The sequence below is a fragment of the Oenanthe melanoleuca genome, chromosome 12, assembly GCF_029582105.1.
Source record: "Oenanthe melanoleuca isolate GR-GAL-2019-014 chromosome 12, OMel1.0, whole genome shotgun sequence".
NCBI classification, from domain to species: domain Eukaryota; kingdom Metazoa; phylum Chordata; class Aves; order Passeriformes; family Muscicapidae; genus Oenanthe; species Oenanthe melanoleuca.
The window spans coordinates 2,023,417-2,046,937 of NC_079346.1; positions in this window are offsets into that span (position 1 = coordinate 2,023,417).

Here is a 23,521-nt window from a genome sequence, read left to right on the forward strand (position 1 = left end):
AGTTGGGAATATCCTGGTCCATCTCCTGTCCATAAGGAATAACTCTGATCCATTACCATGGACTTCCCTGCACTGGGGAACAGGGAGCACTTTCCAGTTCTGTGCATTCCATCCACCCTAAAAGGATTACATTCATATGTCCCAAAGGGAAGAAGAGGATAAAGAGTATTTGTAGCCACTTTTCCTCACTCCTTATTAACTGTGGCACCTGATTAATAGATTATGAGACAGCATCATTTGAATATTTTTATTCAAACTGGTTGACTTTGGAAATGATTTATTTCCTCATGCTGTACACAAGGTTTTGTACCTAACAGACCTGTCACTGAAGGATATTTGATAAGAATCTCCCACTGTCTTGTCCATGCTCTAGTCCCTCTTCCCACTTTGTTATTTGCCTTGTGTTCCATTGTTTACTCCTTGTTATCTTCTGGTTTATATTTCTTACTATGTCCTTTGGAGATTTCAACAAGTAGAGGATAAGACCTTGAGAATTTGCTTTTGTCTGTTTAGATGTAATTCTGAGTTATTGTTTAACTCCTCTGTAGGTTCTGTACATTTGTTGTGCAGGTGGAGCAGAGCTGTCCTTGTCTCCCTCCCTTTGTGTGAGATTTAACTGCTGCTAAATCAACTGACATTAAAATGACTCCGTGGAATGTGCAGAGGTTTAAATGAACTAATGAACACATAATGCACTTGATTATCTGAAAACAAGTAATGAAATTTAAAATGATTTTGTTTGGAAAGGTATCTAGAGGTCAAGGATATTCTGAGATCTCAAGGGTTGGACGTGGGAGGTTTTTTTTCTTTTTTTTTCTTTTTTTTTTTTTTTTTTTTTTTTCTTTCGTGGAGAAATTCAATTAAAACAAAGAGGTCTTTGTCATTTTAAGTGTTGTGATGGAATGCATTGCCTCGGTGCAATATGGAAATGAGAGGAGGAACCTGCTCCTGTTCTTTGTCCAGCCCCAGCACACCCAAATCTCCAAGGGTGAGCAATCCTCGTGGCAGTGCTGCTTCTCAAAATCGAAACTGGTGGCCCAGAAACACGGGGGTGGTTCTTGCAGCTCTCCTCGGGGTCTCCAGGTGATTTTGAGGGATTTTGGCTGTCTGTGTTTGGAGGTGGAAGGCCAGAGGAGGAGAGGAGCTCTTGGCAGCTCCTGTGCAGAGTGGGGATGCTCCACACCTGGCTGGGCAGGGCAGAGTCACTGGCAGCCTCCCTCCACCTCTGAATCCTGGAGAAAGATGAATGTCCCCTGGTTTACAACTCTTCTGAAATGAAGGATTTCCAAACAGTTCAATAAGAAATTTTTTTGGGTTGTTTCAAATCTGAGTTACTCTGAGCAAAAGCAACAGGGGAACCAGAAGCTGGGAATGTTGATTATGATTTTGGGAAACACTCAACAAAACAGGGTCTGAAACTTGACTTTAGATCCTAAAAAGAGAGGAAAAGCAACTTATTACTCAGACAGATGGTTCTAAGAGAAAGGAAGAGTGTTTTAGACTAAAACAGGAGACATTCAGAGAAGAAATTCCTCCCTGGGACAGAGCCCAGAGCAGCTGTGGCTGCCCCTGAATCCCTGGAATGCCCAAGGCCAGGCTGGACACTGGGGCTGGAGCACCTGGGACAGTGTGAAGGGCTAAATTTGGCATTTGCCACCTAAACAAAACTAGTGCAGAATGCACACCTTGTTGGGAGATGTTTCAAAGAGACCAAGAGCTTTTTAGAAGGTGAATTTAGGTTTGAAAGTATTGAGCTCCTAATGAGTTTGATTTTACAAAGTGCAAGTACTAATGAAAAACAAATACCCCAGCCCTTCTCATCAAGAAACAAAATTTCATTGCTTTAAAACATTCTTCTTCAAGGGAGATGGAAAAATGATGAAATTAAGACAATATTACCAGTAATACAAGTGGTGAATTATCTGCACTGAATCATTTACAACGCACAGACTATGTGGGTGTTGTTTTTTTTTGCAAGATCCATTAATTAAACAGTTGCAATTAACAAAACAATTGAAAAACCCACTTCTTTGACACGTGGGTCACAAAGAAAAAAAGTACTGAACAACACATTATTTATTGCTAATTGTTCTTTGGGGTTGGCTTTTCATAGTTAAAGGTTTCCTTGGAGGCAGCTCCATCTTGAAGCATTTCTTGTTTGCTGCCTTCTCAGAAATGGGCATCATTTATGGTTCAAAACCAGGGTTCAATGTCCATCAATATTTGTTTGAAGGCACTGTTTTCATTCTGAATTTTCTCCTTGAAGTGTAAAATCACCTGTTCATTAATTAATTAAATTTACTCATAGTTCTCCACTTTTCCACACTGTTTAATTATCAGCACGTGGAATGGAAGGGGAATATTCTGCAGTTTGGAGCTCAAAGGATTTTGGATATGAATTGAAAGCTTTTAGCCACAGTTGAACCAAGAAATTTGAAATTTAATAACTGACTAATACAGTGAAAACATTTTATTTCTTTTGTTCCCCATTTATTCCAAAGATTCCTATAACATATTTGTAGATCAGTTTTGCTTCCATGTTTTTTTCATGCCACACCAGTGTTTGCTTTCTTTGCTTTTCCTGAAATAACTTTAGTCCAATTTGATTAGAACCAATCCAACTTTTCATTTTTTCCCTGCAAACAGACATTTGCTAAATGCCAAAAATTGGATGATTAATGAAGAAATAATAGTGGGATTTGAAGCAAACCCTCCTAACCTTTGCAGCCCTTTACAACGGGATATTGAAATGAGTGCTTTAAAAAGACCTTGATAAAAACCTTTCATGAACAAACAATTCAGATAATATTTGTTGGCAGGAGAATTTCAGTGAAGCAGAAAACTAAATGAACTATCTCTGATTCCTCACCCTGTTTTCGTAAAATGGTCAATTTGCTCAAATAACCAAAGAAAAATTAATTCTGTTCTCATGTTGGTTGCATGAAAACCTGTAAGAACTTTTCCTTTTCAGCTCATTAGAGCTGCAAATCTTCTAAATTCCAACATTTTACCTTTTCTCCTTACAAGCCCTCAGCCATCCAGATTTTGACTTCCATTGTGACCCATTCTGGGATGAGGTAATAATGCCCAGAATCTTGTTGTTCAGTGACATTGAGAATTTCTTTGTGTGTTCATCTCCTCACCCTGTCCCTGGCAGCTCAAACGTCACTGATGCCTCAGCATTTCAACTTTTATATTTTCATGTCTTTTTAATCCTGCAGTTCCTTAGTGTGTAACTCCAAACTCCATATTCAGTGCTGGCTGCTGCTCTCCCATTCTGGGCAGACACAACAATTCCTCTCCAGGCTGGAATCAAGGACACCTCACTGCCTCAGGCCCAGAGATGGGAACAGCAGTGAGCTGGGGGAGCAAACTTGGGGTAAATGACTTCATTAGCTGCAGCTGTAATTGGGAGATTAACCCCCAAAATGCAAATGGACCAAACTTATAAAAGTGTGAAAATCTGTAACCCATTGTCCATTTTGGGTGCAGCCCCTGGGGGGCTTTATCAGCCCTAAATGAAGGCCCCTCAATAAATACAACAGCTTTTTATTCCCTTAATTCTGTCTGCCCTCTGTTTTTAGGTAAGCCCAAAACCACATCAGGAACAGTGGAATTAACTGAAGAGAATACAAATTAACCCCCAGATTTATTCCTCACACTGACACAATAAACAAATATTGATGGTTTCCCGCGGTGTAATACATCCTTATTCACTGCTTCACAACTCACTCGGAGCTTCATCATTTTCTCTTCGCTGCTTCTAAATGGCTGATTTATCCCATACTTCGGGAAATATTAGTCTGTTTACAGTGCTCAGATAGCAAACAGATTGTGCATCACTGAAGTAACAACGTGGAGACTTGCCATGGTTGATTGTTCTGCTCTTCACCTTGCTTTTCTTTTTTTTTCATGCATCAGAGTTTTAGAGAAGAGAGGCAAACTGCATCCACTCTGTAGTGAAGGAAAACGTGATTATGGATTTTTTTTAAAGACTTTTGGATCCCTTCAGCACCTCAGGATGGCTCCTGCCTTTTGAAAAATGTGATTTGGTTGGAGAAGAGCACAGGTCTGCAGAGCACAGGAAAAATGATGGTGTAAAGTGAACTGACATCAAGGGTAAAACGGAGCTGCAGGTTTTGAATGAATGGAATCATAGAACACAAAAGTTTTGGGCTGGAAGAAACCTAAAAATCATCCCTGCCATGGCAGGGACACCTCCCCCTGTCACTGCTCCAGCCCCAGTGTCCAGCCTGGCCTGGGGCATTTCCAGGGATCCAGGGGCTGCCCACCCTGACAACCAGGAATTCCTTCCCCATATCCCATCTCCTGCTGCCTCTGGCAGTGGAAGCCATTCCCTGTTCTGGCACTCCAGGCTCAATTCAAACACAGTGAAGCCCAAACACTCCTTGACTGTTCACAGCTCAGAGGAGAAGAAACACTTTTCCCAATCTTGGAGACCCCAAACTCTCCCTTCACATTCCAGGCAAATAGAGAGAGGAATGACTGCAGGAGCACTGAGACAGCCCTGTAGGATAAATCTAACTCCCAGTTCCTTTCTTTGCTCTCAGAATGAGAAATACTCTCATGCATTAAGCATACAATACTTATTTCTCATAATGAAATGCTCCAAATACTGATAAATTCTCAGTAGAATTCTTGTAGATTGAATCTCTGTATTATAGATAAATTGACAAATTTTCACTATGAACTTTCCTAAATCCAGGATCTTATTGATAGGAATGAAGTGCCAGAGGGGTTTTAGTCCAACTCTGGACTTGCACAATCCCACAGAAATTAAAACATTCCTACTTAAGACCCACAACCACAAAATTAAATTAAAAGTCTTGTACTGATTCAAGAGATTTAAAAAAAAACTCTCATGAGATCCAGTATTATTAAAATTTAAATAAATAAAATGCAAGACTGCTGTAATTCTCTGTGCAGAGAGTGCTCAGATAGCACCAGTGTTATGGATTTTGATTGAAATTACCTGACAGACTTTATTCCACTGTTTCCACCTTATTATGTATAATTGCTTCTAGATTTCTGATTTAGTTTCTTGACATTAACACAGAATATAAATTAGAAGTCACTTTATAAAGCGAGTTCTACTGAGAGCTGAGAGTTTGGAATCAAACTCTACATAGATCAAAATATTCACAATTTGCTCAGCAGCACTTGAGTTTTACTAAATGAGTTAAATGCTTAAAAAGTTTCTTCCACACTTGCAAACTCTAGACATGAAACTGTTCCTAATTATGTTATTTTGTGCTGTATTCTAATATATCTGTTAAGTTATTCCATGTAATATATAAAATGAATCAAAGGCTGCCAGAAGGTTTAATTTGCTTTTGGAGCATTTTTGCAAGCAATATGTTAGAAAGTGTAATTCACAGTTTTTTTCAAATGAAGGAGAAAACAGATATATCAATGGAAAGTGAAACTATTTTGCCTCAATTATTGATCTCAGAAAGGGGAACATTTAATTAAGTTTCCCATTTGCAATTTAATGCTCTGGTTTTGCTTTTGGGATGAGATGAAGGGTGTCTGTGAGATGTGTGCAAATCCCACTGCTCACAGCTGGGCACAAAAGGGCCACACCTGCCAAGGGCTGGAAGAAAACTCCTTCCCAAAAAGCTGCTTGGAGCTTCTCTGGGATTTCCTACCTCACTCTAAGGGCTGAATGATTCAGTGCACAGACAAAACTGGGATTGGAGGTGGATTCTTTAAGTTTAATGGGATTTTCAGGAGCCCCAGTAACATCTCTCAGCATTTCTCCATGCCCACTTGAAGGAGAAACTTTCCTGCTGGACTCTCCGGGATTCTTTGTGTCGGGGTGGACGGTGTGGGACAAAACTCAAACTCTCTGTTGAAGCTAAAGGCTGCAATTGCAGTTTGTTATAAAGGAGCCTGTTGGGGGCTGCCCAGCACAGCCCCAAAACAGGATTAAAGAGATAAAAGGGGAGGGAGACAAGAGGGAGAAGAGAGCAAGAAGAAGAGCAAGAGAGTAAAGACAGTGACTTCCCATTTACAATACAATAAATCTCCTTCCATGATGAATATTCTGATTTCCACTAATCAATCTAACACAAAATACAAATTCTATAGCATTCACATGCAGCCTATAGGAATCCTTATATTAGCATAGTGTGTTATATTTTAAACTCTAAGATCTAATCTTTGGACCCTGGCAAGTCTTTTGTGCCCTTTGGAGTTGCTCTCTGGCCGAGGGCATTGTTCAATCAAGAGGGGATTACCTTCAGGGGCCATCCCATTGTTTCATGGTAATTCAGTAACTAGGGCTTGGCATCTCAAACGTGGCTTTCATTTCAATCTCGTCCATGGTTTCTACATTCCCAGAATCTGAGCATTCATATTTGTAAGATTTTCCTGTTTCATCTTTCCCAACGCTGTTTTTTTGTGGAATCCTTATTGCAGCCCTGCAATCTGGCACTCCTGTTGCAGCAGGATGAGTTCCAGAGGTGCCACCAGAGCAGCAGAGTCCACGTCCATCCCCTGCAACCCACGGACACTTTGGTGTCTCTGCTTCCACCCCAAGCACGTGGAGGGACATCTGTAAATCACAATAAACACAACCCAAGCCTTTCCCTGCTCTCCCTGCAGGAAAACCAATCCTTCCCAAATTGCTGCTGACATGAAACCCCTGTGCAATCAGCCCTTCCCTACCCCTGAATTATTTCAAGTGGCTATTCCTCCGTGTGCTTTTCCATTTCTGCATAGCTGTAGATTTCCAGCTCTCCTGCACAACATAATAATGCTGCTGCTCTCCATCCAGCTTAATAACACCCAGAGATTGGCTAATAAATCTCATTTTTGAAAAAGAATACATTTGTGATTATTTTGATTTGCCTTCTGCTTTTCCAGATTCGGTTTCTCCTGCTTTACACAGCAATTTTTCTTTTCTATATCGGGGGGATAGAAAAACAGTTGTTTTTCTTTAGTTCAAAACTGAGACTTAATGTTCAAAATCAGTGGTTCCAACTGCAAAGGCAAAATCATTAAAGCTATGGTAACATTAAAGTATTTTCATATTCATAGAAATCCTTTAATAAAATGGTATTTCAACCCATTTGGAAGATCCATTCGAACCCCAAATATCTTTTTTCCCTTCCTCTTATCTAAATCATAAACAGTGAGCTGAACACATGGATTGAATCTTTGGAAATAAATTATTCAAGTAACTGAGCAATTTTTTTGCTTCTGATTTCTGTGATCTGCTCAGGATTGCTGCAGGTGTATTTATTATTAATAGTTGTTAATAAGATGTTGATTACCAGGCAGGACCTCTCCCTGCACATGGCTGTTTGCAGCAGACTCCTGAAATTATTGAATATTTGCTATTTACAGTGAGGAATTGGTCATCTGAGTGACATGGGTAGTTTTTGTTTTATGACAGAAAAAACAGAAAAATAACTAAAAAATAGGAAATATCTTTGCTTGCATGGAAGTCGAGACAAATGAAGAAAGAGCACCCATATCTGAGTGATGTACAAAAAATTATTCATGGAAATATTAATGAATATTGAAAGATTAAAGGACTGGAATATAACCAACCCCAAATCTGGAATTCAAAGGAGTGAATTCAGAATTGGTTTGCAGCAATCCAAGAGCTACTTGAGGCTTCTCCAGTGTGTAACACCCCTTGTAAAATTAGTTACTGCATATGTGAGCTCATGTGCATCCAGAGGAGAGGCTGAGTCCCAAGTGAGCTCCTCTCATTCTCTGATTTGCTGTTCTGTGACTTTTCCAAGGGAAAGGCACGTTATCAGCAGGCAGCACACCAGGATGAGAGGGGGAATCCCAGCAGGGCTGCCCCACTCCCCAGATCTCCTTCCTGAGCTCCTCTGCCCTGCTCTGCCCTGCTCTGGGATCCCCGGGTTTGATATTCCAGCACACCCCTGTGTTTGTTTGGAGCTGAGCACACAAATCACACCTCTGCTCTTCATCTGATTTACAGCACTGGGCTGCAAGTGAACAGCCTGGGAAGGAGCAAATCTGACCTCAGGTCTCTGATATTCCCTCCTCTGGGATTTCAGCACAGTTACACTGCATTAATACTTGAAAAAAAAAAACAGATTTGGCTGGGATTTGTTGGGGAGGGATAGGGAAGCAGATGAGTGATTGTTTTAGTAATATTTGAAAATGGCTATAAATTAAAAATCAAATAACTTCCCTTGAAATTGAGGGCTTGGATTTTTTTTTCTGAGGGTTTTACTGGAAGATCTCATTGACAGCAGTGGGTCAGAGGAAAATGTGTTTTATACCCCAGTGAGTAACCCTGGTGTGTGGCTCAGAGTGGGATGAAACCCTGGCAACAGGAGTTGTCAGATACATCTAATCAAAAAGCAGGAAAAACAGTAAACAGCACTCAGGACCTCTGGGAGCAATTCCTCCCCTGAACTGCAGGCAGGGGAAAAATCTTTACCTGAGCTAGGTTTCAGAGCAGTTTTTCTATGGAAACCAGGTCCAGGTGAACACCAGGAGCATGTCTTGGAATGACTGAGCCCAGGGCAGGGGCACCTGGAGCCAGGTGTCATCACAGGGGCTCTCACTGGCTGTGAGATAAGCTCAGCTTAAATCTACCTGAGCACTCACCTCAGCATTTCTCTGCCATCAAACGTGGTATCTTGTAGCAAAATGCTCCTTTTACTGTGAAATTCGTCCTTTTTTACATTGTCAGGGTAGAACAGGAGGAAAGGGCAGGGAGAGGATATTGGGTGAAATTGGGTCACTTGGAGCTGCTGGCAGAGCCCTCCTGGTCAAACCTTCACTGGTCTGAGCTGGAGAGGGATTCCTTCCAGGGACTGCAGGGTTAGGACAGCAGGGAATGGCTTTGAACTGGAAGGGTGGAGCTTCAGATGGGATTTTGGGCAGGAACTGTTCCCTGGGAGGGTGGGGAGCAGCTGTGGCTGCCCCTGGATCCCCAAGCCAGGTTGGACACTGCTTTGGAGCACTGGGGACACTGGAAGGTGTCCCTGCCATGACTGGGGACACTGGATGAGCTTTAAGGTCCCTCCAACCCAAACCATCCTGGGATTTGTGATCCAGACTTGTTTGGCATCAAAGCAATATTTAATTTGGAAACTTGTGTTTTTCCAAGCTACCACCTCTGTGCAACCCCTAATTGGGCTTCAAACTCATCTGACCAGACTTCTAGCTGTTCAAAAAATACAAACCTGAATGTTTCTGGGTCATTTACTTGTGTTCATTGACAGCACCAAGCACAACCTCTACTCCTGAATATATTTCAATGTGCTAAAAATCAATATATCCAGAATCAATCCTTCCATTCAACTCCAGGCTTAAGAAATGCAGCTCAAGGTTGTATCAGAACAAAAATTTGTCTGATTTGTTCCTTAAATGAGCTCCACTCTGCTGTTATTTAATTTTGGCTCTGCACAAAAGGCACCCATGGCCACCTAAAGGAAAACAAACCCACCTTGGAAGAGGTTACATGCAAAAAGTTTAAGGAGACAAATGAATGAAGATTTTTTGTTCCTTGTTCTGAGTTACATACAGTAGAAATAGGAGCCATTTATTATTTTGTGGCTGAAATAGAGCTGCCAGCATTATCAAGGCAATACTTAGATAACCCCCAGGAGAGATAAGCAATAAAAAGTGCCCTGCAAGCAATATTGCCTCCTAAAGCACCATGGCCAGATGGATCTACAGCTGAATTTCATAGAGCATCAGTGAGAAATTACTTCCAATTTCATCTGTGATTTACAAATATTCTTTGGAGACTAAAGAAATGTCTTATTTTAATTAACCACCATTGCTGTCTTCTCAAAACAGGGTGAAAATCAAGTGCAGCTGATTCCAGCCCCTCCACCAAAATCTGAGCTATTAGCTCAGAGGAAGTCAGAGTTGTGCCTCCTTATCTTGCTCAAACTGGATTTGTTCTGGGCAAATTTCTAACAGATGGTTCCCAGTATCTACTGAACACAGCAGACCATTACAAATGGGACAGAGATACACTCAGATAAAGGAATTTGAAAGAGAGTTTAAAAATACTTCAGAAGTTCAGGAAAATGTAGCTAATTTAGACTCAGGTACAGCTAATGACTTGAATTAAAACAAGAAGACAGAAAATGTTTTCAATTTGAAATGAAACTCATTTAGCATCTAATAAGCCTCCCTCTTGTTTGAGAACTCCTGGAGTAGCTGAACAGGAGCTCACTTCACTCTTCCATTAAATACTTTGTGTGAAAATGGAAGGGTAATTTCTTTTTTTTAAAAAGAATATAAATAGAAGTGAAAAAAAAAATTAAAAGGAAGCTTGAGTCATACAACCTATTCTTTAGGAACTACAGAAATAAAGATTTGGGGATTTAAAACAAAAAAAAGGTAGCAAAGTTGAGGAGAAACTTCCCAGCTGCAGGAATAAAAGAGGATTCTGAGCAGATGTTTCCAAAATGGCTCTTCCAGGCTGCAGGTGCTGAAGTTCAAATTGAATGGGACATAAAAATAAAAATAGAAATAAAAAGAAAGGGTGTGCTGGGGTGGGTGACAGGGATGGGGTGCAGGGTGGCTCTGTGGTGGCTGCTCTGGGATATCATGGAGTTACCATGGAATATCATGGGATTTCCTCCAATTTACCCCAAACTGCTTCAACCTGAGCTCATTCCTCAGCTGTGAGTAGAGCACAGGATGAGTGAAGGCTGCAGGATAAAACTGGGTGAGAAGCAGCTCCTCTTCAGGCATCTCCAGAATATTCTGGGCTGCCTGTCTCAAGGTGACAACAGGATTGCTTGGAAACTCTCTCTTTTCCCAGCCCCTGCTAAAAAACCATCAGAGGCTTGCTGCTCTTTTACTGCCTGTGGAAAGCAGAGAAAGGGAAGGAAACTGAGCTCAGTACCTGCCCCAGCTGTCTCTGACCCCTGTGTCAGGGCAGAAAACATTTCTGAGATAATTAAATTAAATGTTCCACTGTTTTTCCATGAAGAATTTTTCCCTAATATCCAATCCAAACCTTCCCTGGCACAACTTGAGGCCACTTCCTTTAGTCCTGTCACTGTGCAACGTGCAAGTGACAGTGCAAAAGTGACAACACCTGCTTGGAAAAGTGACTGACAGGGCTGTGCTGCATTTTTAATGACAACAAGTGTAATTTTCTAAAGGGATGGATACAAAACCTGAGACAGGGAAAAAGCCAATAGTGTCCTATTTGTCATTAAACTCTCTGATTTTGTTTCAGATGGAAACAAAATCCCAGTGTGGTGTGTGGGATGGGAGTCTCTCGTGGAACTGTATTGACCATGCAAGAGGTTTAATCAGTTAAATTATCATTTTGTACAGAAAAAAGGCAGATTTGCTTAATGACCTCACCACTCCAGGGAAAGAGGAAGAAATTGTCAATAAAAGCAATTACAAGTTAAATGAGAGAGGCAAGCACAGTAAAGGATGGGTCTTGACTTTTTTTTTTCTTTTAATATTTTTCTTTTAATTGTAATTGCAAATAATTGTCCTGACACAAAGCAAGTGCCTTACAGCAGGTCAATGCTGGAGGATCACCCTGAAGATAAATACAGTTAGGTAGAAAAGAAAATTTAAGTGATGATTCCTGAGCAGGCTGTTCCTGTGTGATAAAAGCTTTTATTTGGCTGGATTGGCATAAAAAGTGATCTTGATGGTCACAGATTTAACTTAGAGGGGAGACAGAATTCTTGTGAGATTTCAGGCCCTACTATCAGCATGAACCCTACCAAAAATAAAAAAAAAAAAAAAAAAAATAAAAAATCATGTGGTTTAGAGCAATTTTTACCCTGGGAGTTCTTCCTCAGCAGGTCCATCCCTCCACTGCCATGTGGGAATTCCCAACAGTGGCACAGCTCAGTTCAGGGATGATTTTGGGCTGATTTAAAAGGAGCAAAATGCCATTTGTGACCTGAGATACCACAGTGTAGAGCAGGACAACAGAAAAAATTTCATTGCCTCTGGTTTTGTGTGATAGATAGATGGATGTGATATCCATATGCATGGATGGGCTGCAGTATTGTGGGAAGCTTTTTGCCTTTTTCAGAAGTCTTAGTTAGGGTTTATTTTACTGATGAAACATCATGGACTGCTAAGGAATATTATTTTTCATTCCTGCATGTAGTCAGACAATCTTCAGAGAAAAATTCAGAGAATGGGTTGGGTTGAAAAAGATCTTAAGGATCATTTTGTTCCATGTCCATGGCAGGGACACCTTCCACTACCCAGGTTGTTCCAAGCCCCATCCAGCCTGGCCTTGGGCACAAGCATTTCTGCACAAACGTTTCTGCACAAATATTTCTGCACAGAAGTTTCTGCACAAAAACATTTCTGCACAAATATTTCTGCACAAAAACATTTCTGCACAAATATTTCTGCACAAAATCTTTTCTGTACAAACACTTCCGCACAAACGCTTCTGCTCAAATATTTCTGCACAAAAACATTTCTCCACAAAAATATTTCTGCACAAATATTTCTGCACGAATATTTTTGCACAAGTATTTCTGCACGAATATTTCTGCCACCAGCAGAGCTGCTTTGAGCCTCCCCCCTTGGCTCCTGCCCTGGCTCCTGTCCTCCCCAGGCTGCAATCCCAGTGTTTGGGGCTTTGCTGTGAGCAGGACAGATGGAATTAAGGATTAAGGAACTCAGAGCACAGCAAACCTTCAGGTTGTATTTTTTTAAACTTGGATCATTGGCTGATCCAATTTAGAGCTCAGCCCTGGAGTTACAGTGAGACTGAGGAGCCCAGAGAGGGGGAGGAGGAAGGACCAGGAATTCTGATGCTTCAGCCTGAGAAAAAAAAACCCAAACTCTTCTACCCTCAGCTGCCTGGTGAGATTCCAGCCAAACCTCATCTTAACTCGGTCACTAGGACATAGATATTAAGGATGTTAATTTTTTTTTTTTTTTTTTTTTCCTGTGAGTGGGTTTAGATAACATCAAAGAGCAAAACTCCATTTCCAGACTGAGTCTGTCTCTTCAAGGTCAGGTTGGATGGAGATCTGAGCAATCTGGGATAGTGGAAACTCTCCATGGTAGGGGGTTGAAAATAAATGAATTTTAAGTTCCTTTCCAAGCCAAAGCTTTCTGCAATTCCTGACTGCAATGTGGGCTTTTGTTTCCAGCTGAACCTTTCAGCACAGCCACAGGCAATGAGTTTTGGGGTCAAAATTCCACCCTGTGGAAGGAGAAACCACTGGGAATTTGGGGGAACCAGGGGTGAGTGAGGTGGGCACCCTTGCCCTGCTGCAGCAGTGAAGGATTTGAGCAGCAGAATTTGTCCTAGGAAAAAGGACTTTCCAGGGTAATCCTGCCAGTGGCTCACAGGAAATGGAAAACAGCTTTGGATGCCTCAGAATCTTCTGTTTCCAGTCTATTCAAACCCACTGGAGGATTGTTTCAAAGAGCTCTGAATGAATAACTTTCCATTCCAGGTGTCTCTTGGTTTTTTTGATTATAAATGAGTTTTCAGTCCACCTGAAACAGATCAAACATTACCACTGGGAGCTGCCAGTGGGGCTTGGGCACTTCTGGAATTCCTGCTGCTGGGTGTATTATGAGAGCAAGGGAGCAGAACTGCAAAACCTGATTGACATTGTCGAACAGAAAATGGGAAAATAAATTATTTTTTAATAAAATTGGAAATGAAAGCTGAAAGAAAGCTGTATGTCCCTAGCAAGGCAAAAAAGCATGAAGAGAATACCCATTATAACAGAAAGTATTGAAAGTCCTGAATATTTGTTCTCAAAAATAGAAAAATGAGCTGGCTCAAAGCTCTGATCTGGGCTCCCTGTTGATGGATCTGCCTGTTTCCTGGCTTTGTTTTCCTCTTAACAGTTATTATCCCTTCAAATATTGCAGGGAGGGAACTTTTTAACGTTTTATCTTTTTTTTGACTTGAAGCCTCAAAGTTAGAATGCTTGGACAATTTTCAATCTACATCCAGAAGGCCAAAAAATCTTTTTTTTTTTTTTTTTTTTTTCATGTTATGGAGAAACATGAAAATGGAAGGATTGGGCAAAGAGAGTTTTCACCATCCCAGTTCTCCACCAAGGGAATATTCTCATCCCAGATCCCAGGAATGTTGGGATGGTTTTCCAACATCAGGGAAGAACCCTCCCTGTCCCTGAGGGTCCATCACTGCTGCCACAGCAGAAATTTCTGCCCTCCAGATCTTCCCAGTGCTGTCACTCCTCAACCCAATTCTGTCAAGGAGATCCAGTTAATTCAGGCACTTTTAATAGTAGAGGTTTCTGGTTTCCTTTCCCAGGCTGGGTGTTTTTGACAGACTGTGGAGCTGAGTGGGCAGGGAATGAGTTACACTTGGACAGATGGTCCTTGAATTCCCAGCACTGCTACTACAGCCATGGAGGGGCTGGATAATGGGAAAAGAGAGAGAGACTGCAGCAGAGATGGAAACAGAGAGGTGGAAACAGAGCCTGGCCTGGAAAACTCACCTCCCTAAAAGAACAAACATCCAAGAGAGGTGAGAAGCTGATGTGGAGTAAAGCATCTCCCTCAGCATCACAATAAAGAACAGGATCCAGATCCTGCAGGAAAACCCCAATGACAGCAGGAGGTCCCAGATTTTTGGGAAAACTCAAGGGGTTTATCCCCATGCTGGTTTATCCCAAAAGACAGTTATAAATTAGGCACTTTTGGGGAATTCCTCAGGCTTCTCCTGGTGGCAGCAGCGGGGCAGGAGCTGCTGGTGGGGTCCAGCCTGCAGAGATCAGCTCACAATGAACAAGACCAAGAATTGAACTTCTCTCTACATCTGTGAACTTACCACAAAGCCAACACTTCCTGCAGCCAGCAGAGCTCTCCCAAACCTGGATCCAGCCATTTCATTGTATTAATGGGATGTAAAGATAGGAATTCCATGGATAATATCCTAATTATATTCATTATACCACGGCTGGTTTGGGGTTTGCTTTTACATATTCATGTCACCCACTGCCAGAATGAATAATCCTGCCCTAATTGCTGTTTCATCACTTTTCTTTAATTCACAATTTGGCTGTAGGAAAGAGCTCTGTGTTATCAGGGAAGAGGTGAAAACGTGGTTGGATAAGGTCAGGGATTTCTCTGACAGCTATTTGTACCTGGAGTCCCAGTAAAAGGGGAATTGGAATCATCACAATAAATACCATATCCCAACTGCTTTCTCTGTGGTTCCAGCTGGTTTTTTCTCCATGCATTCCTGTTTAATTAATCCACTGCTAGATGATGCTGTTAGCAGGGACTCCTGTTTTTCCTTTGATATCTCAAAGCCAACAGAGTGTGTTGTGGTGGTTGAACAATTATGCCATTAATGGCTCAATGTGGTTGGCAAGTGCTGCTAAGGAGATAAAATTTTTTTTTAAAATAGTTGTATAATTCAAGGTGGGTTCTGCAGTGAAATTTCTGCCTTGTTTGCTGTCACCCTGTTCTAGATGTGACAGTTCTTTTGTTTGGGAGCATGAAGGAAGTGGAACAGAGGACATCTCAGTGTATTGATTTTTCACTTGTTTTTCCCATCTTCCTAAAGCATTTTCTGGCCTTTTAAATTTTCTCTATCATCAAGTTCTTTCTGCTGGAGCTCTAAGATGGGCTCTATAAATGTCTTTCCCTCATTATATAATGCCCTTAGTCAGGCTGTCATCTATAATTAAGTTCTGCTCTTTAGTCTGTAAACACCAACAGGAGATTTTCTCTAAACTCCTCCACATTAACAGGACTTTCATTGGATTTCCTAGGTGCAGATTAAACACTCCTGCTCAGGGTGGGACAGCACTGGCCTGTCCATGGTTTTTGGAATTCCTCAGGAATCCTGACTGCACCTCCAGGTGGTTCAGGAATTGGGAGCAGAGGTGATTCCAACCCTGAAGGTTCCCACAGCCCTGCCCAGCCCCTTCCTGGCTGGAATTTACACTTAAAAATCTTAAAGCTTGTCCTTGCCATTTCTGCCTTTTGTCTTGTGGCTGCTCTGCAAACTTTGGAGGAATCTAAGAGGAATCCAAGGAGGCTCTGAGCAAACTCCCCTTCCCTTGACCCACAGTAAATTTGCAATTAAAACCAAATTCTGCTCTCCCATTAGCAGGGAGCCTCGGGCTGCTGCCACTGAAGCTCCCAGCTCTCAGGGAATTGTTTGCCAGACTCTCAGGCTCCTGTGCAAGCTGTCCTGGGGTTCTGTGGTTTAATGACATCCCAGAACCACAGCCCGGGGCAGCTGGAACCACGGACAGGAGGATTCTCTGCATGTCATGTTTCCTAAAGATTTAGGGAATTCATGAAGATTTCCTGAAAAAATGTGCCAGGTTTTCCAGCAGGTACAATTCTGGCTTTGGGGAAATGAAAGTTCTGTTCTCCCTCTAACCCTGGGAGACGGGAGAAAGAGAAAATGGATGTTTGGGATCTCTGTCTTGGCAGGATTGAAAAAGAAAGGAAATTAATCCCTCAGGACTAATACTAATAAATTAATAGTAATAGTAATAGTAATAGTAATAGTAATAGTAATAGTAATAGTAATAGTAATAGTAATACATGCTACTAATAATATTCAAACTGATACTAATAATATTCAAATAAATACTATGGGTATATAGTATACTGTGGTTTCCACTTATTTTCTATTACATGGATGTGGAGGACATCAAGGTATTCCAAGGTCAAATCTGGGAATTTATTTCATTTCAGTTTGTTCACCCACCTGACCAGACTCTTGATATCCCTCTCTTCATGCTTCATTAATATAAGTTTAAAGGTTATTTTTTTGGTAAAATCTGTTTGGATGCTGCTGGCTGAAGCACCAGATTTTCAGGTATCAGGAAGACAATCCAAAGGGAGATTTTGCTGATTGCCATGGGTTAATCAGACCTTTGATGGATCCTTAGTGCTTCACTCACCACTTTAAGGTTTTCATTTTCCTGCTTTTCTTCTTCTAGAGGTGCCAGAGAGATCAGAGGGAGAATTGCTGAGGGAGGATTTGGAGTTTCTCTCAGGGATGTGGACAATGTGGAGATGAGTAATGCAGCTATTTCTGATGAAGGAAAATGCATCCCATAGACAGAGAGCAGCCAAACCCTTGATTCTTTCTATCAGGGCTCTGTGGGTGCACAGATCATTGAGTTTTTTGATTTAAAGTGTTTTTTTTTTTTCCAAGAGCTGTGAGCAGAACAAGGCCAAATCCTTGGATGAGAGCACAATCCTCGTGTGGTGGAGCTCATCTGTAAATGACAAATGAGCCACATCATTTTGACTAATTGATCTTGTCTTGTGTGTTTGTTGATTAACAGGAAACCACTGCCTGCCATTCCCAGTTTGCTTTTGTATGGAAATGAAGCTTGCAAGTAGTTCCCCTGGAACTGGGGTGGTGAGGGATCACCAGGAATTTTCAGGTGGATTTGGGCTTGTGCGATGGAAAGAAAAAATATTTTTTAAACATCATTTATTTATTTATTTATAATGGCAAGCTAAATCATGGCTTGATCCTAGCAGTCCCTGCTTGGGGTTAGCAGAAAAAAAGAAATCTGTGGGCATGGTGATATTTCCAAGGTTTTTGGACTATGTTTGGTGCCTCCACCTTCAGGCACCTACAGCTCTGCCCCTGACTTAGGAGCTGGTTGATAGAAACTCCTTTTCTGACCTCTATCAGCATTTTTCCAAATTCTTACACCTAGGAACATTTTTTTTCTTTGTGAATTAAAACTGGTGGATCTCCAGAGAAGATGGAGATGTCCAGAGAAGAGCAATGGAGCTGGGGAAGGGGCTGGAGCCCCAGGAGGGGCTGGGGGAGCTGGAGAGGGGCTCAGCCTGGAGAAAAAGAGGCTCAGGGGGAACTTCTGGCTCTGCACAATCCCTGGGAGCAGGGTGGGTTCAGTCTGCCAGGTGGGGCCAGGCAGGTCCCAGGGAACAGGGATGGGAGGGGAATGAATGGCCTCAGGCCATCACCATTCCTGGGGGTGTTAAAACAAATGGCACCTCAAAATATGGTTTAGTGGGAATTGGGGTATTTGCCAAATTTTGGATTTAATGGTCTTGGGGTCTTATCCAGCCCTACTGATCCAGTGGTTCTGTGGTTCTGTGGCTGAAATGCCCCCCAGCTTTGTTTTCCCACTGAGCTGCTGAGCTGCAGCAGTTCTGCTCTCCCTGGTGTCAAACCCATCCTCAGAAATGGGATAAGAAAGCAAATATTCAGCTCCACTTGTCTGTATTTCTGAGGGGGAAGTGACATTTCATAAATGCTCAACTATGCTGTTCTCAACATCCAATTTTCTATATTGGATTCATTTCTCAAATCTACTTACTTGAGAAGGCTGCAATGTTAATCTAACAAGTCCTGCAGCTTTACAAGCAGCGTGTGGCTTTTCTTTTCATCTGACACTTGCATTTAAATGACCCTACAGCTTTAGGGCATTGACACAACCATTATTTCATTAGAACACCTCCATACAATAATAAATAATTCCATGCATGATCACTCTTGAAAGGAAACAACTTGCATGTTGGTATGGCTGGGATCAGCTATGGAATTAATAGGTGCTGTTAGGGAAATGTGTTCCCAGAGGCCAGAAATCAGCTGTGCAGCAAAACTGAGCTGCTCCTCACGCTGCTGGGCTGCTTCCCTTTCTGACCTCTGCACTGGAGCTGCCACGGAAAAACTGCAGCTGGTGACAGCTCTGCTAGATTGGAGCAATTGCAGTTTTGGAGCCAGCTCTCTGCTCAGTGCACCGCTGAGCACTTGTCAGTTGTTAATCAGCCAGAGTCAATTAGTGCATCCATTCAGGGTGTGACAGCCCTGAGTGGCTCTGTGGGACTGCAGAGCAGCTGAGAAAGGGGAAAGAGACTTTTCTAGAAATTCCCTGGTTCTGCACGACAAACTCAGCATGCTCCTGCAACTTTTGGATGAAGTTTGAAAACTTTTAAAAAAGGTTTTGAGTATGGGCCAGTCCCAAGGAGCCATTTTATTTAGAGTTCTGAAGTTTCTGGCCAACAGGACAGGGCAGTTGGTTTGTCCCAGGAATGGTCACCTGGAGTTTTTCCCTCAGAGGAACCTCCTGGGTGAGGGATTCCCCAGCAGGGGAGTGTGCCACATCTTTGTCTCAACAATTTGTTTATTTTTGTGTGGTTGTTGCACCCAGGATTTGTGTTCAGTGATTACTGGGCAACACAAAGGGACTCCAAAATTATGGATAATGTGTAATAAGGACAAGAAATTCCCCCCTTTTTAAAGAAAAAATAATGCTGTGTAGAGAAGTGTAGGATAAATTTGTCAGAGCTCTTTGCTGAGCTTCTTTGAGCCCAAGGTTGGATTTGAGACCTGAGACCTCATCCAGCCTGATTCACTCTGTGCTCCCAAGAAAGTGGCAAAAAAAGGGGACAATTCACAATTTTTAAAACTCTAAGAAGCTCTGAGAAGAAACATTGTGTTGACTTTTCAAGAAAATGCAAATTGTTGTGGTTCATCTCAAGTCTCCCCTTCCAGAGCAGCACACAGCTCAAACCAATTAACTTCATTCCTTCAGAAAATTAAGAAATGAGCTCTCACATTAAATAAAAAAATAAAAATAAAAATTAAAATTAAAAATTGAAACTTTGGGTTAAAAGCTTTAATTTAGTCACCTCTTCTCTCTCAGGAGATGCATTCCATGGAGCACTGAATTATGCATGTGCATGGACAAGGAGGATTCATTAACTGGGTGAAGTCTGGGGACTTTCCTCTGTTTTGTTGACACTTCCTTTCATATGGAAAATCCAAGCCAGACGAGTTCTCATCTATTCATGTTGTGGCACCCCTTGTAAAAGTCGATATGTCACTATTTTCTGTGTGTCAGCCCAGACTGATGGCAGTGCTGACTTTCAAGACAGGTCAGGAAGGCACCAGGAAAAAAAAGCAACAACCTTTGCTGAAGCAGAGTGATGCTAAATGTCACAGAACAAAGAATCAGCTGCAAATTTTGAGAGCTGACGTGCAAAATGTTGCCACTGTGGAGTGCAGGGGCTTTCTTAAACCCCAACAAGACCTGCAGTATCATACCCAGCTACCCCATTGCCTCCTATTCAATCCATCTTGAAGCACTGAGATCTCTCTGCAGCTCTGCATCACCAGGGCAGTGCTGGGTGGAGTTTTGTTCAGCCTTCCCCAGCAGCTGGAAGTGCATGCACTCTCATCCATTTCAGGATATTGTCTCCTTCCCCATTAGCCCGTTCCTCCCAGTGGATTCAGACTAAAAGTTTGACTCAAAACTGCTTTTGGCCACCCAGAGCAGCATTAGAGCAGCTTGAGCAGAGAGCAGAGGCTGGAAGTGCCTCAGATCTGGGAATTCTGTGCTGGCACCAGCCCCATTTCCATTCCCCATCTCCTGCTATTTTTTTAAGATTCATGCATTACCACAATGCTGCAAAGCACTGCAGAAATCCACCCTCTGACTTGCCTTCAGCACACAAAAAATTGAGGCTGAGAGCTGAGCTGAGCCCTATTTACACAAACAATTGTCATGAGAGGGAGACACAGAGAAAGGGATGCAGGGATTGGGATGCAGGTGATTGGGGATGCAGGTGATTGGGATGCAGAGATTGGGATGCAGGGATTGGGATGCAGGATTGGGATGCAGGATTGGGATAAGATTGGGATGCAGAGATTGGGATGCAGGGATTGGGATGCAGAGATTGTGATGCAGGGATTGGATGCAGAGATTGGGATGCAGGGATTGGGATGCAGGGATTGGGATGCAGGGATTGGGATGCAGAGATCTCTGCTGGCACTTTCCAGAGCTCACTGTTTGGGATTGATGGATTGGGAACCAGAGGTTCTGCCTGGGTACAACTTCAGACCTGACTTTTGTCTGTTCTTGCCTGTGACCTCTATTGTGATGCCCATATTGTTACTTCAGTGCTGGAAATCAAAGGCAAGAGCAGCCCAAAAAAACTTGAGCAGAAAAAAATGAGCTTTAATAACTTGGTCTTACCTTTGCATTTCAAAGGATCTGTCACATCACTCAAAGAGCCACATGTTTTTAGTGATAATGCCACCTATACCAGAGACAGGATTCTATTCACACCAGAAGTTATTGATTTTTTAACTGAATTGGAGTGAAAATAGAGGTGAACAAGATGCTCTCCAGTCCAGTGATATGCTGCAGAATATGTCAGTTGGAGGTCACTTGATTTTATATTTATGTATGAATCTATATAAAATATGGGCAGCAGAGTAGCTGGAAGTAGCAGAGCAGCTTTGTCACCTGGGTGTCATTAGCTGCCAAAGTTTTCCTGGATATTAATGTAGGATTCTATGAGATCTTATAGATCTTATAGATATAGATATATATGATATAGAGCATTAAATAATTCCTAACAATATTCTGCCATTTCTAGTTCCATGCTGAAGCTTGTTGGGAAAGTATGAAAACAAAGCCAACCATTAAACACTTAAAGATTCCACTTTTAGCTTCTTCTAACATTCCATTCCTGGGGAACTCACATCTTACATCCAACATTTTAAGAACTTTGATCAGCACAACAACATCTGTGAGATTTTCTGGAGCTGGAGGATAATTTCTAGTTGCAACTTGGTTCTTAATATACAACACATTGAATAATTGTGAGTGACAGCCATAATTATTTAAACTATTGCACTGTGTAGCCCCACCTCCCCTTTAATGGTTGAGGGAAGAATATATGTATCAGATTAGCATAAATTTAATTTACTGTCTCATAGAAAATGCAAATCAAGAAGGCAAAACTTTAAGCAGCATTCATTTAGTTTTTCATGCAGGACAAGGATTCTTACCAAGGGTGAGGCAGAAAGAAATCAGCACAAACTTTGGGAGTAATTTGAATTTATCTGTGAAGGTGGAGCAGAGTGCTGAGTGTTCCCTTTATGGTCTGGCTGATGCTCTTGTTCTTTCTTTATCATTTTTCTCAAACGTGCTGGGATTCATCCCCCCCTCAAATTCTTTGCTAAAACCCCTTTTTAATTTTATTTTAATTTGTTTTGAGGTCAGCTCTTCAGCAACGCCAGTGAGCTCAAACTGAGGATGAGGATTCCCCAGATCAATCCAAGCCCAGGATTCAGCTTTGCTTTAACTCTGACACTTGACTCTCAGTGGAGGATCCATTTCCTTGCTGGGATGATTAACCCAGAGCAGTTCTCAGGGGCAGGGGGCTCAGATCAACATCTCAACATCCCCACTCACACCACCCTGGGAGATGCTGCTCTCTTGTAGACAAAACCTCCCCTCAGAGCCTTTTTTTGTGCAAGTCTGGGAAAATAAACAGGCTTTGAAGTACACCCTGAAATCCTCCCCAAACTGCAAGTCAAGTGTGACTTTCTACAGCATGACAAGATTTTAACATGACTCCTGTGTTTATATATATATATATATATTTTAAGTCAGAGTTCCTTATTTATCATAGGATTCGAGAAACAAAGGTCTCCTGCCTTTGATTTCCTGGGAGAAAACATTTTACAGATGCCTCTGGAGAGTTCTGAGGGTTGTTTAAAGTCATCTGCTGTTTTTAAAGATGGAAGTTCAAGGGAAATGATTTCAAAGGAGCTCAGAGGAGAGGAGCTGGAGTTGGCACATCTTCTCATTTGTGTATTCCTTAGCTCTGATTTGAAGGAAGGAAAAGTTGTTTTGTAGAGACAGAAGAACTGAAATTGCCAACAAAATAAATCAGCTCTGAAGAAAGGAAGATTTTATTTTTTTTTTCTATCATCTGGGTGTAGATCCCCCACAAGTGGAATTGTAAGCAGAGGTTAAAGGAAGAATGCAATGGTTGAACCCCTGCAGCCTCATCAAGTCTCTAAGGATGCAATTCAAGGAGAGGCATTGGAATAAAATCTCTTGGGGAAAAATCAAACAAGGCTGAAATGTTTATGGAGAACAGTGAGAAAGTGATATTTTTTAAAATTTTCTCAGCAGTTTTCACTGTGCATCCCCATCTGTGTTCAGAACTCTCCTCTTATTATTTCTCCCCCATATTTTTTTTTTTGAAGGTGATGTCAGGGAATGCCTGATAACATCTGGGAGATTTTCTAGAATTGGAAGATAATTTCTGCTCGTAATTTGCTTTTTTAACATACAAATAACACTTCTGAAACAGAACAAGTGGGAAGAGCATCCTGCACTCCTGCAATCCCTCTCCCCAGGAATCACTTGCCCTTGGAGCAGACCCTGCCTGGGAGGTTCCTTCTCCTCAGGGCTCTGTTTAGAAACAAATACTGCACAAAGGTCCCTGAAAAATGTTTATTTAATTCACCTGCAGCAACAGCAAGAGACTTTATAAACAGCCTGCAAGAGGCCTTGCTGATAATTCCTGATTAGAACATCATCTTATATCACATTGTACTGGCAAAAATAAGAAAAAGCTTAAGTTAATTAAAATGAATTGATTGCCTTTCATTTACCACTGGCATGTTTACAGTTCCCTCATCTGTGGCACCTCCTGAACTGTTCCCAACATGACAAAATCATTTCAAAGAGGGGGAAGTGATTTTATCATCTCATTCAGAATACAGTGGCATCAGACAAAG